This window comes from Primulina tabacum, chromosome 1 (genome assembly GCF_025594145.1).
Source record: "Primulina tabacum isolate GXHZ01 chromosome 1, ASM2559414v2, whole genome shotgun sequence".
NCBI classification, from domain to species: domain Eukaryota; kingdom Viridiplantae; phylum Streptophyta; class Magnoliopsida; order Lamiales; family Gesneriaceae; genus Primulina; species Primulina tabacum.
The window spans coordinates 26,759,983-26,772,192 of record NC_134550.1 but is presented as its reverse complement, the minus strand read 5'-3'; positions in this window follow the sequence as shown (position 1 = coordinate 26,772,192).

Below are 12,210 nucleotides of genomic sequence, written 5' to 3'. Positions count from 1 at the left end.
CGTATTTTTTAGATCAATTCTTTTCAGTCTTCTTGATCAGTTTGTTCAATCTTTTTACTCTTGGTTTGTCAAACTTCCGAAATTAAGTTTTCAACAATTTTCCCCTTTTTGGTGTTTGAAAAAACTTAGAAAATGTGAACTGATCAAGCTGAATATTTTGTAGATAAAATAATCTTTTATTGACAACTCTTTCAATGTACAGATTCATACAAAGAATGAAAGAATAAAAGAATCTTCTGTTGACTAAAAATTCTTCAAAATCTGCCAAACTCTTCAACTGTATAAGAATATAAAGATTGTCTTCTAACTGATCTGGATCTCTTTATTTCTTTGCTCTTTTAACATCTGGTCCTTGATTAGTCACTTGAATAGGTCTCTTCTTGGATTGCTTCTGTTGATCGTCTCTTCTTGGATTGCTTTTGTTGTTCTTTTTATTTTTCTTCTTCCCCCATTTTATCAAACTTATCAACCTTGCTGGATAAAGCACAAACTTCCAAAGTGACATTTGATAAGGCATGCACTATATGTTCTTGCAGCAAATCCATTCTCTTTGTGACTACGTTCTGGAAGGATATCCATTCATTTTTTGAACACTTCCTGAGCTTGGAAATGAGCTTGAATCATCACTCGGTCCTTCTTTAACTGATATATTTGGAGAAATAGTGAAGTAATATCCTTCATGACCTGTTGTAAACTCTTAAAAGTATTCTCATTTATAGAATCAATCTTCAAGGTGTGCAGAAGTTGAGTTGATTTGATGTCAGAAATGGATGAGATCACATTGTGAAGGTTGGACTGAATGTCTTCGATCATAGATTCAGTACCCGTTGGTATCTCAGGAGACATAGCTCCAAAGGATTCTGGTTCCTGCTCCTTGTCTTCTTGATTAAAGATTTCCAAGGCTCTATCAGTTGATTCAGTCACAATAGTAACCATTTCAGAAACATCTTCTAGTATTGCTTCATGTTGAAGTTCTGGAGGAGGAGTGAAATCGGAACAACCGTTGAGCTAGAAGGCTCGTCAGTTTGGTTATCAACCGATACTGTAGTTGGTTCTTCAGTTGGTTGATCAACTGATACTGTAGTTGGCTCTTCAGTTTGCACTTTTTCAGTTGGTTCCTTGTGCAACTGAGACACTTTAGTTTCAGCTAGAAATGCTTGTTCAGTCGTGGCAGTCGACTGATCTGATTCTTCAATTTCTTGCAAAATAGCCTCCGAGGCTGGTTGTTCAGTTAAGCTCGGTTCTTCAACTGTTTCTGTAGTTAGAATATTCAGCTGGATATCAGTGGCGACTGATTGTAAGACTTTGTGGATATTTGCCATTGATAACTCAGCATCAGTGTAGAGCTGAAGATCTGCAGTAGAAGATTGAGGAATTGAAGGTGATGGTTGAGCATTCTTTGAAGAAGGAGCAGTTGCTGGCTCAGTTGATTCAGTAACTGGTTCCAAAAATGGCTCTGGGTGTTGAACTGATTGTTCAGCTTGCTCTTCAGATGAAGGACTTTGATCATTTGTTGGAATAATCAACTCTTGATCCGTTTCACAACTTTTGATCTTCATCTATAGTGATCTTAGATCCGTGTCCAGCTGATCATGAACTGCTTTGTTATTGAAAGCAGTTGGACTGGCTGGATCATAATTTTGGCGGAGCTGAGCGATCAGTTGTGCGAGTTTTTTGACACACACCAGATCAAAAAAGTATGCCTTCCTTTCCAGTGCTTGAACAATTGAGGCAGATTTGACTACCTTCAAGACTACAGTTTCCAAAGCAATGAATTTCTTCAAAATTGCTTTCTTCTGCGATTGCTTCGCAAAAACTCCGGTTCTAAATCTGACCCATTCATGGTAAGTCTTGAGCTTTGATTCAGAAAAATCATTGACCTCTTTCCATATCAGGTCGATATGAGTTTGAATTGAGTTTTTCGATCGGGGCTCTTCAATCATCTTGCCCTTTCCTTTCGTGTCAGTTAGGACATGAGAGATACTCAGTCTTGAGTTGAAAAATAGCATTTTAACAGTAAAAATTGTATAGCTTTATCATAAATCATAAAGTTACATATTTTCATCATATACATTTTAAAATATCATTTGACATGTATTATGATTCTTCGGGGCACTGCCAAGCGTTTCGCACTACCCAAGACGCAAAATGACCATTTTACCCTTGGATCCTGAAACTATCGATTTTGACTTTTTCTTACTTTTATTGATTCAAGACTATCCCAAATCATCATATAAGCTTAAATTTTAACTCTAATATTTTTCTTAGAGGTAAACCCGAGTCTTTCAGTTTAATTACTTAACCATTAAACCGTAAAATGTTTTAATGCCTAATAAATTCGAACTTAAATATTTTCTTCCCAAACCATAAACATAAATTTTCATCCCTAAACTAAAAATGACACCTTAAATTAAACCCAAAAATATTTCATAGACGTAAAATTAAGCTCCTCAACTAATTTCCCAATTCGTTTTAAAACTTAACTGTACGTCCCAGTTTTAACCCGAATCGACTCAAAACTTAACCAAACCTTACCAAACTTGAACCATAGCTTGTTAACACCTTATTATCTCTTTTTCATCCCAAATCAAGCTAATTAAAACCCTCGAACAAGCCTAGATACCTGCCGGAAAGTTCTTGCCCTTGATTCGAAAACCCTAACTTAGAACAACCTTGAGTTCCTTCAAGCCTAGGCCCTAACCATCATGTCCAGCCCCTAACCAACCATCCTAGGACCTAGAACGAACCCTAGAATAGCTACTGTACCAAGCCCTACAGCCCATTCACGACCACAACCCTCAACCCGTCAACCCTAGCCTTACGTGATCCATAGTTCAAGCTACAACCCTTAGCCTTGCACCATGGACCATGACTAGACCCTACTAGGACCCATGAAGATGTCCCAACAGCAGCAGTTGGCCTGCACTTTCCTAGCCCTCAAGAGCGAACCCTAATTCCTCTATCAACCAAATTTTCGTTCAGCCTTTGCCCTCAGTTTTTCCAGCCCTTAGCCAAGCTTATATGGACCCTTAAACATGTTGAAAATCATCCCTTCCCATAGTCTTACCATGACAGCCCCTTTGTGCATCATAATGATTATTTTAAAAGCATGAAAACTCAAGTTTTATCATGTATATGCCAATAAAAACGAAAATAAAAAGAGGGTTTCATATTTTTCATGCAAATATGATTAAACACACATAATATGATTTGAATGGTGCCTTCGCGCTTAAAAAGCTCGAAATACGAATACAGTAGAGGTGAAATGTCGGTGACGAACGGAGGACGATTTATATTTTTTTCTACCCTTTTCTCTTGTCAAAATCCACCAAAAACCAACCTTGGAATGCACGGGAGTCAGGTGATCGTTGTTGGAAAGAAAAACGATGAACGATGGAGAAAAAAATTAAAAAAACCTTCCCTTGCAAGAACAAAGAAGGGGGATGTTTCTTGGCCACTTTCAATTAAGTTTACGTGAATTTTGTGTGTGTGTGCGTGTAGGTGTGTTTAGGTGTGTGTGTGTAGTACTAGGACTCTTTAATTATTTATTATTATCTTCTTTTAAAAAAATATAAATATTACAAGGCTTCTTTAATCACTTAATTAATGGGCTTAATTAAGCATGGCTTTTTAAATAATAAATTAGGCACATTAAGCTTTATAAAATTATTATGCCTCAAATTAAAAGATTTAAAAATATCTATTTTTTAAAAAAATCTCTTATAAAATATTTAATTCCCTTGCTCACACTATTTAATTTAAATTTGACCTTAAAATTTCATAATTTTTAAATTATTTAAAATAATTATTTTCTTAACCAAAAATAAAAATTTAGCTTTTAAATCTTAACACCTTAATCGTCTCAGGTCCACTGTCCCCGCCAATCCACCGATATCCGTCTGAACCTTTTTAAATTATTATATTAATCAGAATTACACAATTAATCATTTAGTCACTCTAAATATATCATTCACGCATAAAAAATCATTTAATTAAAATATTTTATAGATTTAATAATTTTCATGCATGCAGTCTACATTGACTATTTTCGGGCGTTACACTTCGTCTGCGGAGATTTCTTTCAATCTTGAGATCAAATATCTCTAGTTCAGATTCTAAAGACCTTGGCTTGCACCGAAAAGGATGTCTGCAAATAAATCGAAGGTGTCAAACAAAAAAAATAAAGAATGCTAAAGTAAATAACTGAAAATAAAATTGTGGATTAACAATCCCCGGCGACGGCGCCAAAAAATTGATCGAGCAAAACTAGCACTTTAAAATCTTCGGTAAAAATCAATAAAATTTAAGTTCGAAATAATAGCAAGTGCATGATGTCAAGTAATAATATAGTGTACCAGAGTACGAGTATAGCTCCTCCAGAGACTGTATTTCGCAATTATTATTCCCATTTATTAACCTTTCAGCAACGATAATTTGAATGATTGTTTACTACTATGATGATTTAAATAAAACTCCACGAAATGATTCACGGATTAAATGCTGAATTAAATAAGCTAAAATGATTGAGTAAAGATTCAATGAGAAATGAATTTTTTGGGAATCTCGGTTCACCTACCCCTCTCTAATTTATTTAATTCATTTGACAATGATCCATGCTTTTGACATGATTTCCTAACCAATTGAACACGCCCTCTCGAGCTATGCTAAAATAATTCAACACAGTGAAGTAAATAAATCTCTTTAATTATTTATCAAAGGTGAATTACATATTGTTCTATGAAATCCCCTAGCTTTCGACCTACTGGACTATGACTATCAGTGTGTATCCAATTTCATATTTCTATGTATATTGTAAATACACGGACTATGCTACTCGTTCCTATCACAAACTATTCTCTCAAAATCACTCGCATTATGAGATTATTATTCAAGTTAGCTATGCTTTAATAACGCAATGAAAATAATAGCACAGTCAAGAATAAATCAAAAGTCAAAAGATAAATTAACTAAACACGATTTCGGGGTAGGATCCCCTTAAATCCCAACAAATAATGAAAGTTAGCTACTAGAATTAACGAATAAAATAAGCAAAACAATATTTAAACAAGAAGAATTAAACTCGAAATACTAGACTTGATGAAAACACGAAGAACGTTGCTCAGAAATCTTGAATTCTTCGCTCCAAGCTTTGCTCCAAGCCTTTTTCTCCTCTCCCAACTTTTTGGTTTCCGAATAATGTCTATTTTTCGTGCCCTATACTCCCCATATGCAAACTTTGCAGCCCCACTTGGCAAGCATCACTCGGAATGCAAGAAATCATCCTCGAAATTTTTTCCTATTTGAGTCCCGCTTGAGCGGTAATATTCTACTGCGCGAGCGTAGACTCCTCTGTATTTTTCTTTATTCATGCAGCACTCGCGCTGGAGCGATAAGATTATACCGCTTGAGCGCCAAGTCCTCTGTACTCCACTCTTCAAAAGGCACATCTCACGCCTATGCGGTAAGATCCACCGCCCGACGCCAATTTTTCTTCCAACTCCTCTCTTTCTCGCGTGGCTTGTATATTTCTCTACCGATTTCAGTTCTCCGGTCATTTCACCAACAAATACATCAAGTACGAGTGAGCCATGATCATATGCATATGTTAATTCTAAAACAAACAAAATGTAGATGAAATGCACAAACACACAATGCACACACACACACAAAACTAATGCAATAAAACACGTAAAAACACGACATATCAGGCTGGATACTCAGGAAATCTATTCATCCGAGCTACTATCTATCTACAAGTCCAGCTCTGTATCTGATGATGGGAAGATTCGGATGATAGTCAACAATCATTCGATGATTGTTGACGAAGAATTTCTCAGCAATCTCTTTCAACTACCTGTTGTAGGAATCTAAAGCTTTTCTGAAGTGGCTACTGCTTATATTGAAGAGATGCAAATCCTTCTCTCTGCAAGTGGGGAACCGGTTAAAGTATCAGCTGCCAAAAAAGAACTGAAGCCAGAATATCAGTTGCTGGAAGATATTGTTTCCAAGGGCATTTTTTCAAAGGCTGGTTCCTTTGCCGCCTTTACGTTGGAAAGATTTCAGGTGATGACCTTAAATAATGAAAGGAATCAAGGTCAACTAGTCATCAATCATGTTTAATATTTTGAAGAATATGATTCAGACTACCAAACAGTCGAAGGGGTTTGCAATTCAAATGAGCAATCTGATTCAGAATTTTGGGCTTCCTCTGGAATCAACTTCATCAATTACCAAATTCAAGATTTATAATTCTCAGAACACTCAGTCAAAGAAGAGTAGATTCGAGGAGGCAGCTATCAAGATCAAGAAAACTGTTAGGTTCAAAGCAATTGCTCCTCCAAAGCCAAAATGTAAACTGGTTTTGACAACCAGTGATTCTGAGAAGACTCCATCTCCCCAACTGATAAAGAAACCAAGTTCTCATAAGACAAAACCAGCTGCTGCTCCAGAGCTCTACCTGAGCTTAAACTAATTCCATCTGGAGCTGAGAAACCACTCTCTGCGGTCCCAATACAATCACTCAAACCATCTACGGAATTTCGGTCCAAGAGCAAAGCAAAATATACTCCAAAGATAGTAATTGAATTTGGAGAAACTCTCCGACTGACTAGAATCTAATCACCTTTCACTATTGTTGTCCGCCCTACCATAATTTCACAGGAATCGCCGAAAGGATTGCTTATCATAGAAATGGTAGTCACAACTGGATCTTGACTTGATATTCCGCATGCCCTAAATTATCCCAAGGGTAAGGCTAAGATGAAAGAAGAGCCAAGGCCACATAATTCCGTTCAAAATCAAATTGATCTTATCAAGGAAGCAATCAATGACTATGCTGAGCAGAAAGTCGAACATTTTGATGAATGGGTAGAGTTTAGGACTATAACCCTAGCCAAGAAACTGAAGAAGAAATCAATTTTTTGAAAATTCATTTAACTAGAATATGCAATTATGAAGACAATCAAAGCCACTACAGTAGCCCAAGCCATGGAAAGAAGAGCCTACTTCGATCTGATGTGAATAATGAGGCTAACTGAAGTGACAGCAGAACTGAAAGCAAACAATGATCCAGTTGGACCCAACTGCATATGTCGACATGTCAATTTTTGAGCAATTAGATTCTGATCTCATCACCCTCCAACTGAAAATCAAATATTGGGAGATAGAACATAAACTCCACATTCCAGTTGATGCAAACAGTCTGACTGAGGAGTGTAATAAAGAAGACACTGCTCCTTCAATTGATCCCGAGGAGGTACAATCAATTTTGGCACCACCTACTATAGAAGCAGTTCAACAATTATTTTCTGAAGCAGCACAACCTTCCTCTTCCACATTTTCAATGATTATTGTACCAACTTCTGAATCAGCAGCTCAAACCACCACTTATACAGAAGAAGAGCTATCTCTAGCTAATTTGGATGAGTTGTTGCTATCAGTTGCTGAAGACATTCAGCAGGAATTGAAGCTGAGTTCCAATCAAAACAAGTTTAGTTGGGAACTTAAAAACCTTTTACTGTTGAAGCTACAACATTAGTCCACGAACCATCATTTGTCTCAGAACTGATCTTCACTCATTTGGTGGTTCCTGAGACATTCTTTATATCCGAAGCATCCCAGATACTCATTATGGCTACACCAAAGACGATTGAGGCACCAAGAACTTCAACTGATCATCAGGATCATCCTCAGTTTTTCTCTGTCCAAGAAGAAGCCGTAACTGAAGTAGTTGTGGGATGGATCAAGAGACTACTCATGGACAATTAACAGTTGTAAATATCTGTGGGAAAGGAAAAGAAAAAGTTCCAGCTATTGCTGAAGAATTTTTCTTGAATTGCCATTATCAATAGATATCATGCTTGATAGTATTCTATCCAGTCTGCAAGATCTTGGCTCCACAATTTCTCAAGTTAAATATGCACAACTGCTCCATTCTTTGAGTTTAGACACTTTGAAAGATCATAAGATGAAAGACTTGAAGAAATTGACCAAGGACGTATCTGCTTTGTTTTCCACGGTATAAAAGATGAAAAGAGAATCAGTTATGATTCCCAAACTGATCATGTAATGCCCCACATTCGACGACTGTCCTCACTGTACCAAGACGAGGTTTTCCAGCTTGCTTATATTGTAACGCCTGAAAAACCAACCTACGTAAATCACATGCATGCAAATAAATTAAATTGCATAATTGTTTTATTTACTTGATTTTAAATGCTTACTTGATGCATATTACATGATTAAATGATTATATGGCATGCTTACATGAAAATTGTATATTTTATCCGAATATTTGATAATAAGCATGGGAAATGAGACCGGAGACGGCGAAGATAAAGATAAATATTTTTCAATAATTACTATCAAGGCTTTTTAATATGATTAAAAATGATTGAATTTTTCTAAAAATGATAGAGTTCAGATTATTTTACGAGACGAGCACGATTTTTCCCGGGAAGCTTGTTTTGGGCCAACGAGGACTTTTAAAATATGAAATGCATTATTTTAAAAAATTAATTTTTATAAACTTTCATTATTTGATTAAATAAGTTTTATTAGACCCAGTTTAATCAAATTGAGTAGGCTCAATTGCTTCTATACTTGAAAGCCCAAAACCTAAGCCCATTAACATGCAAATTAAAATCTTTAAAATGCAAACCTAGGCTTTTGGAGAGCACCTAGAAGCCGAAATTAAAACACATTAGCACACACAAACTTCTAAAATTCGAGGGGAAGAAAATCTAGGGTTCTTCGTCTCCCGTTCGTCCTTATTTGCACCCTTACCGACAATTGAATATTCGAGCGTTACAAACGCAAATGCACGTTTTCTAAAATCTCTTTCGCAACATTCAAATCATAATACACATGTTTTAATTTTTTTGCATGACAAATATTTACATTCGATATTTCATTGTTTTGTCGATTATTTTCAAAAGTTTTCAACGTTCTTACGTATATATGATTGTATTATGATTTCCAACGAGTACGCTGCCAACGTAGGATGAAATATGAATAGAACATGAATTATTTGAGGGGAAAACACATGATGGAATCACGCATAGTCAAGGGAAGAGGGACCTAGGGTTTTCGCATGGAACCATGGCTTGTAAGGACGGCTAGCTTGCATGGCTGGGCAGGGTTCGACTAGGTGGCTAGGCTGGTCGTGGTCAAGGGTGGGGAAGAGCCCTAGGAGGGCCAGGGCTCGAGTCTTAGGCTGGGGAAGAGTCCATGTGAAGAGGGACTCCTCCCCATGCTCGTGAAAGGAGGCTACAGCAGGGTCTAGGAAGGATGGTCAGGTTCGGGTCAAGGGCCGGGAGTTTGGTTCTATGGTGGCTCGATGTAAGGGGAAAGACATGCGCGCGACTGTTGGTTTTTGGGCAGGTGGCTCACGGCGCTGGTTCAGAGCTTGGGCTCGGCTCGATTGAGTCTGGGCATGGTCTAGGGTTGGTGAGGGTCAGGTTGGCTTGCTGGTGGCTCGTTAGGAGAGTCCTATAGCCAGTAGAAGTCCTAGACGCGAGGTAGCAGCATGCGCACAGCTCTTGTATCTTCGGTGCAGAGCTTGTGCGGTGTGTAGGGGCTAGTTAAAAGGGTCGGGGTTGGTCAGCAGGGTTCCTAGATGAATTTGCTCGAGGTGGCTCGGGCGTGGCTCGATGATCGAGCAAAACTTACACTGTGGAATCATTAATAAAAATATGATTTTGTATACTCGAAAATTAATCGCAAGTGCACGATGTCAAGTAATAGTATAATGTACGTGAGTACGAGTACCGTTCCACTGAAGACTGTATTTTACAATTATATTTTCAGTTATCAAATCTTTAGCAACGAAATTTGGATTGTTGTTTATGACTACTAAAATCAAATAAACATGCAAATAAAAAGTTTCAGGAATTAAATAATAAGATATGATATCTAGAATGATTGATTAAAATTCAATGAGAAGTGAATTTGTTGGGAATTTCAGTTCACCTACCCCTCGTTAAATAATTAATTCGTTCGATAGTGATTTACGCTTCCGACAGGATTTCCTATTCGATTGAACACGCCCTCTCGAGCTATGCCAAACTAACTCTACTCAATGAAGTAATTAAATGTCTTTAATTATTTATCAAGAGTGAATCGCATGTCTATCTATGAAATCCCCTAGTTTTCGTCCTACCAGACTATGACTATCGGCGTGTATCCAATTTCATATGTCTATGTAAATTGTAGATTCACGAACTATGCTACTCGTTCCTATCACAAGCTACTCTCTCGAACTCACTCGCAATATAAAACGTTGTTAAAGTTAGCTACGCTCTAACAACACAATGAAAACAGTAACACAATCAAGAATAAACCAACACCTGAAATATGAATTAACTAAATCAGAGTTCGGGGTAGGATCCCCTTAAATCCCAACAAATATTTAAGTTTAGCTACTCGAATTCATAATAAAAATAAACACAACAACGTTTAATAGATAAAAAATAAATTAGAAATACTATATTTGACGAAAAACGCAAAGACGATGCCCAGAAATCTTCGAATCTTCAATCCAAGCGCGAAAATCCTCTCCAAGGCTTCTTGTGGCTGCTCAATGATCTGAATTTTTTTCCCCAAAACCCTTCCATATCATCCATATCCAGAAAATAAGTTAAGGAATCGGCCAAGAAATCTTTCCAAAATTTCAAGCGCGCCCGAGCGGACATAAGTTTCCGCCCGGGCATATGGCTTGCGCAGATCTTGTATTTTAATTTTTCTTTCACGCGCTCGGGCGGACATAAGTTTCCGCCCGGGCAGGATGGATCTCGCAAAAATTCCTTTCCTCACACCTTGCAGGCGCCCGGGCGGATGTGAATCTGCGCCCGGGCAGATGACGTTTGCATATCACAGCATTTTCTTCAGTTTATTCGCCAATCTCCTGCATTTTTACACATGAGACACATGAGTAACAATAAAACATAATATATGCCAAAATAACACAAAATGCAAGCAATGTAAACGATAAATGCAACACAACTGAGCTATCTCATAATAAGAAAAACACGTAAAACCCACCTATATCAACCTCCCAATACTAACCTTTTGCTCGCCATCGAGCAAAATAGGTGACATGACAAAACGGGACAAGACACAAAGCAGCTCGACAGTGAATTCATAGTCATCAACTAGCCTCAGCGAAACTCAACATATTCCCTTGTTGATCAATGTAAAAGCACGACTCTTCGCACTTGCCTTGGTCTAGACATTGTTTCAAATAAAACCTGAACGTGTATGTGTGTGTCGTTAGTCCTATCATCATAAATGACAGAGGGATCCATTTTCAACCATTGTCAGAGAGTTAAATCAGCCTGTTAGTGTAAATCTTACTCTCATTTATTCCTCCGCACTCAGTAATCACCAACAGCGCCCCGTTTTCTATTATCACTTTTTTTTGACTTAATTGGAATACAGTAATAAAAGGACTATATTAGAACCTTTCATCTCAGATTCAAATCCATGTGTTTTACATTTTTAGCCAGGAATAGGATTTCATTCCTTTATTTGGCTCCCCAACACCTTACATCTCCAACTTTAGCCAGGAATAGGATTTCATTCCTTTATTAGGCTCCCCCACACCTTACATCTCCATTGTTCTCTTTTTTTTAACACTGCTGATAGATACCTCGATTAGAGAGAATATAGTCAAGTTCAATTTACGCCTTTTAAACATCTTCGTTCCCCACTTTAGTTTAAAATTTTTCCCATCTTATCATGCATGCTTCTAGTTCTAACATTTGTGCAAAGAGAGTTCAATGTCTTAAATAAAACTTCATGTCTTTACCATAGTAGGTGCTAAAGAAGTGCGAGTACACGACAGACAGGGCATGTCTCAGTCACCTCTTAATCATCCTTGGCTAACACGTACTACTTCGAACACTGTCGACTGACACCCACACCAATGCAAAACAACTAAACTAAATGCCAACAAATATAACCAACAAAGCACCAAAAATGAACACACAAAACAACACCCATCCACCCCCCAATACGAAAGTCGAGCAGTGTCTCCAATGCAATAGACGATAGAAAAAGAGACAGATAGTGCCTAACACAATAGATGCAATATGACCTAAACATGCAATAGAAACAGAAATAAACAAAAGGACCGAAACAAAATGCAAGAAATAAAAAGAAGGGACAGAAGTGACTACCCTCTCAAAGATCATCCTCCTCGTGCGCCTCTGG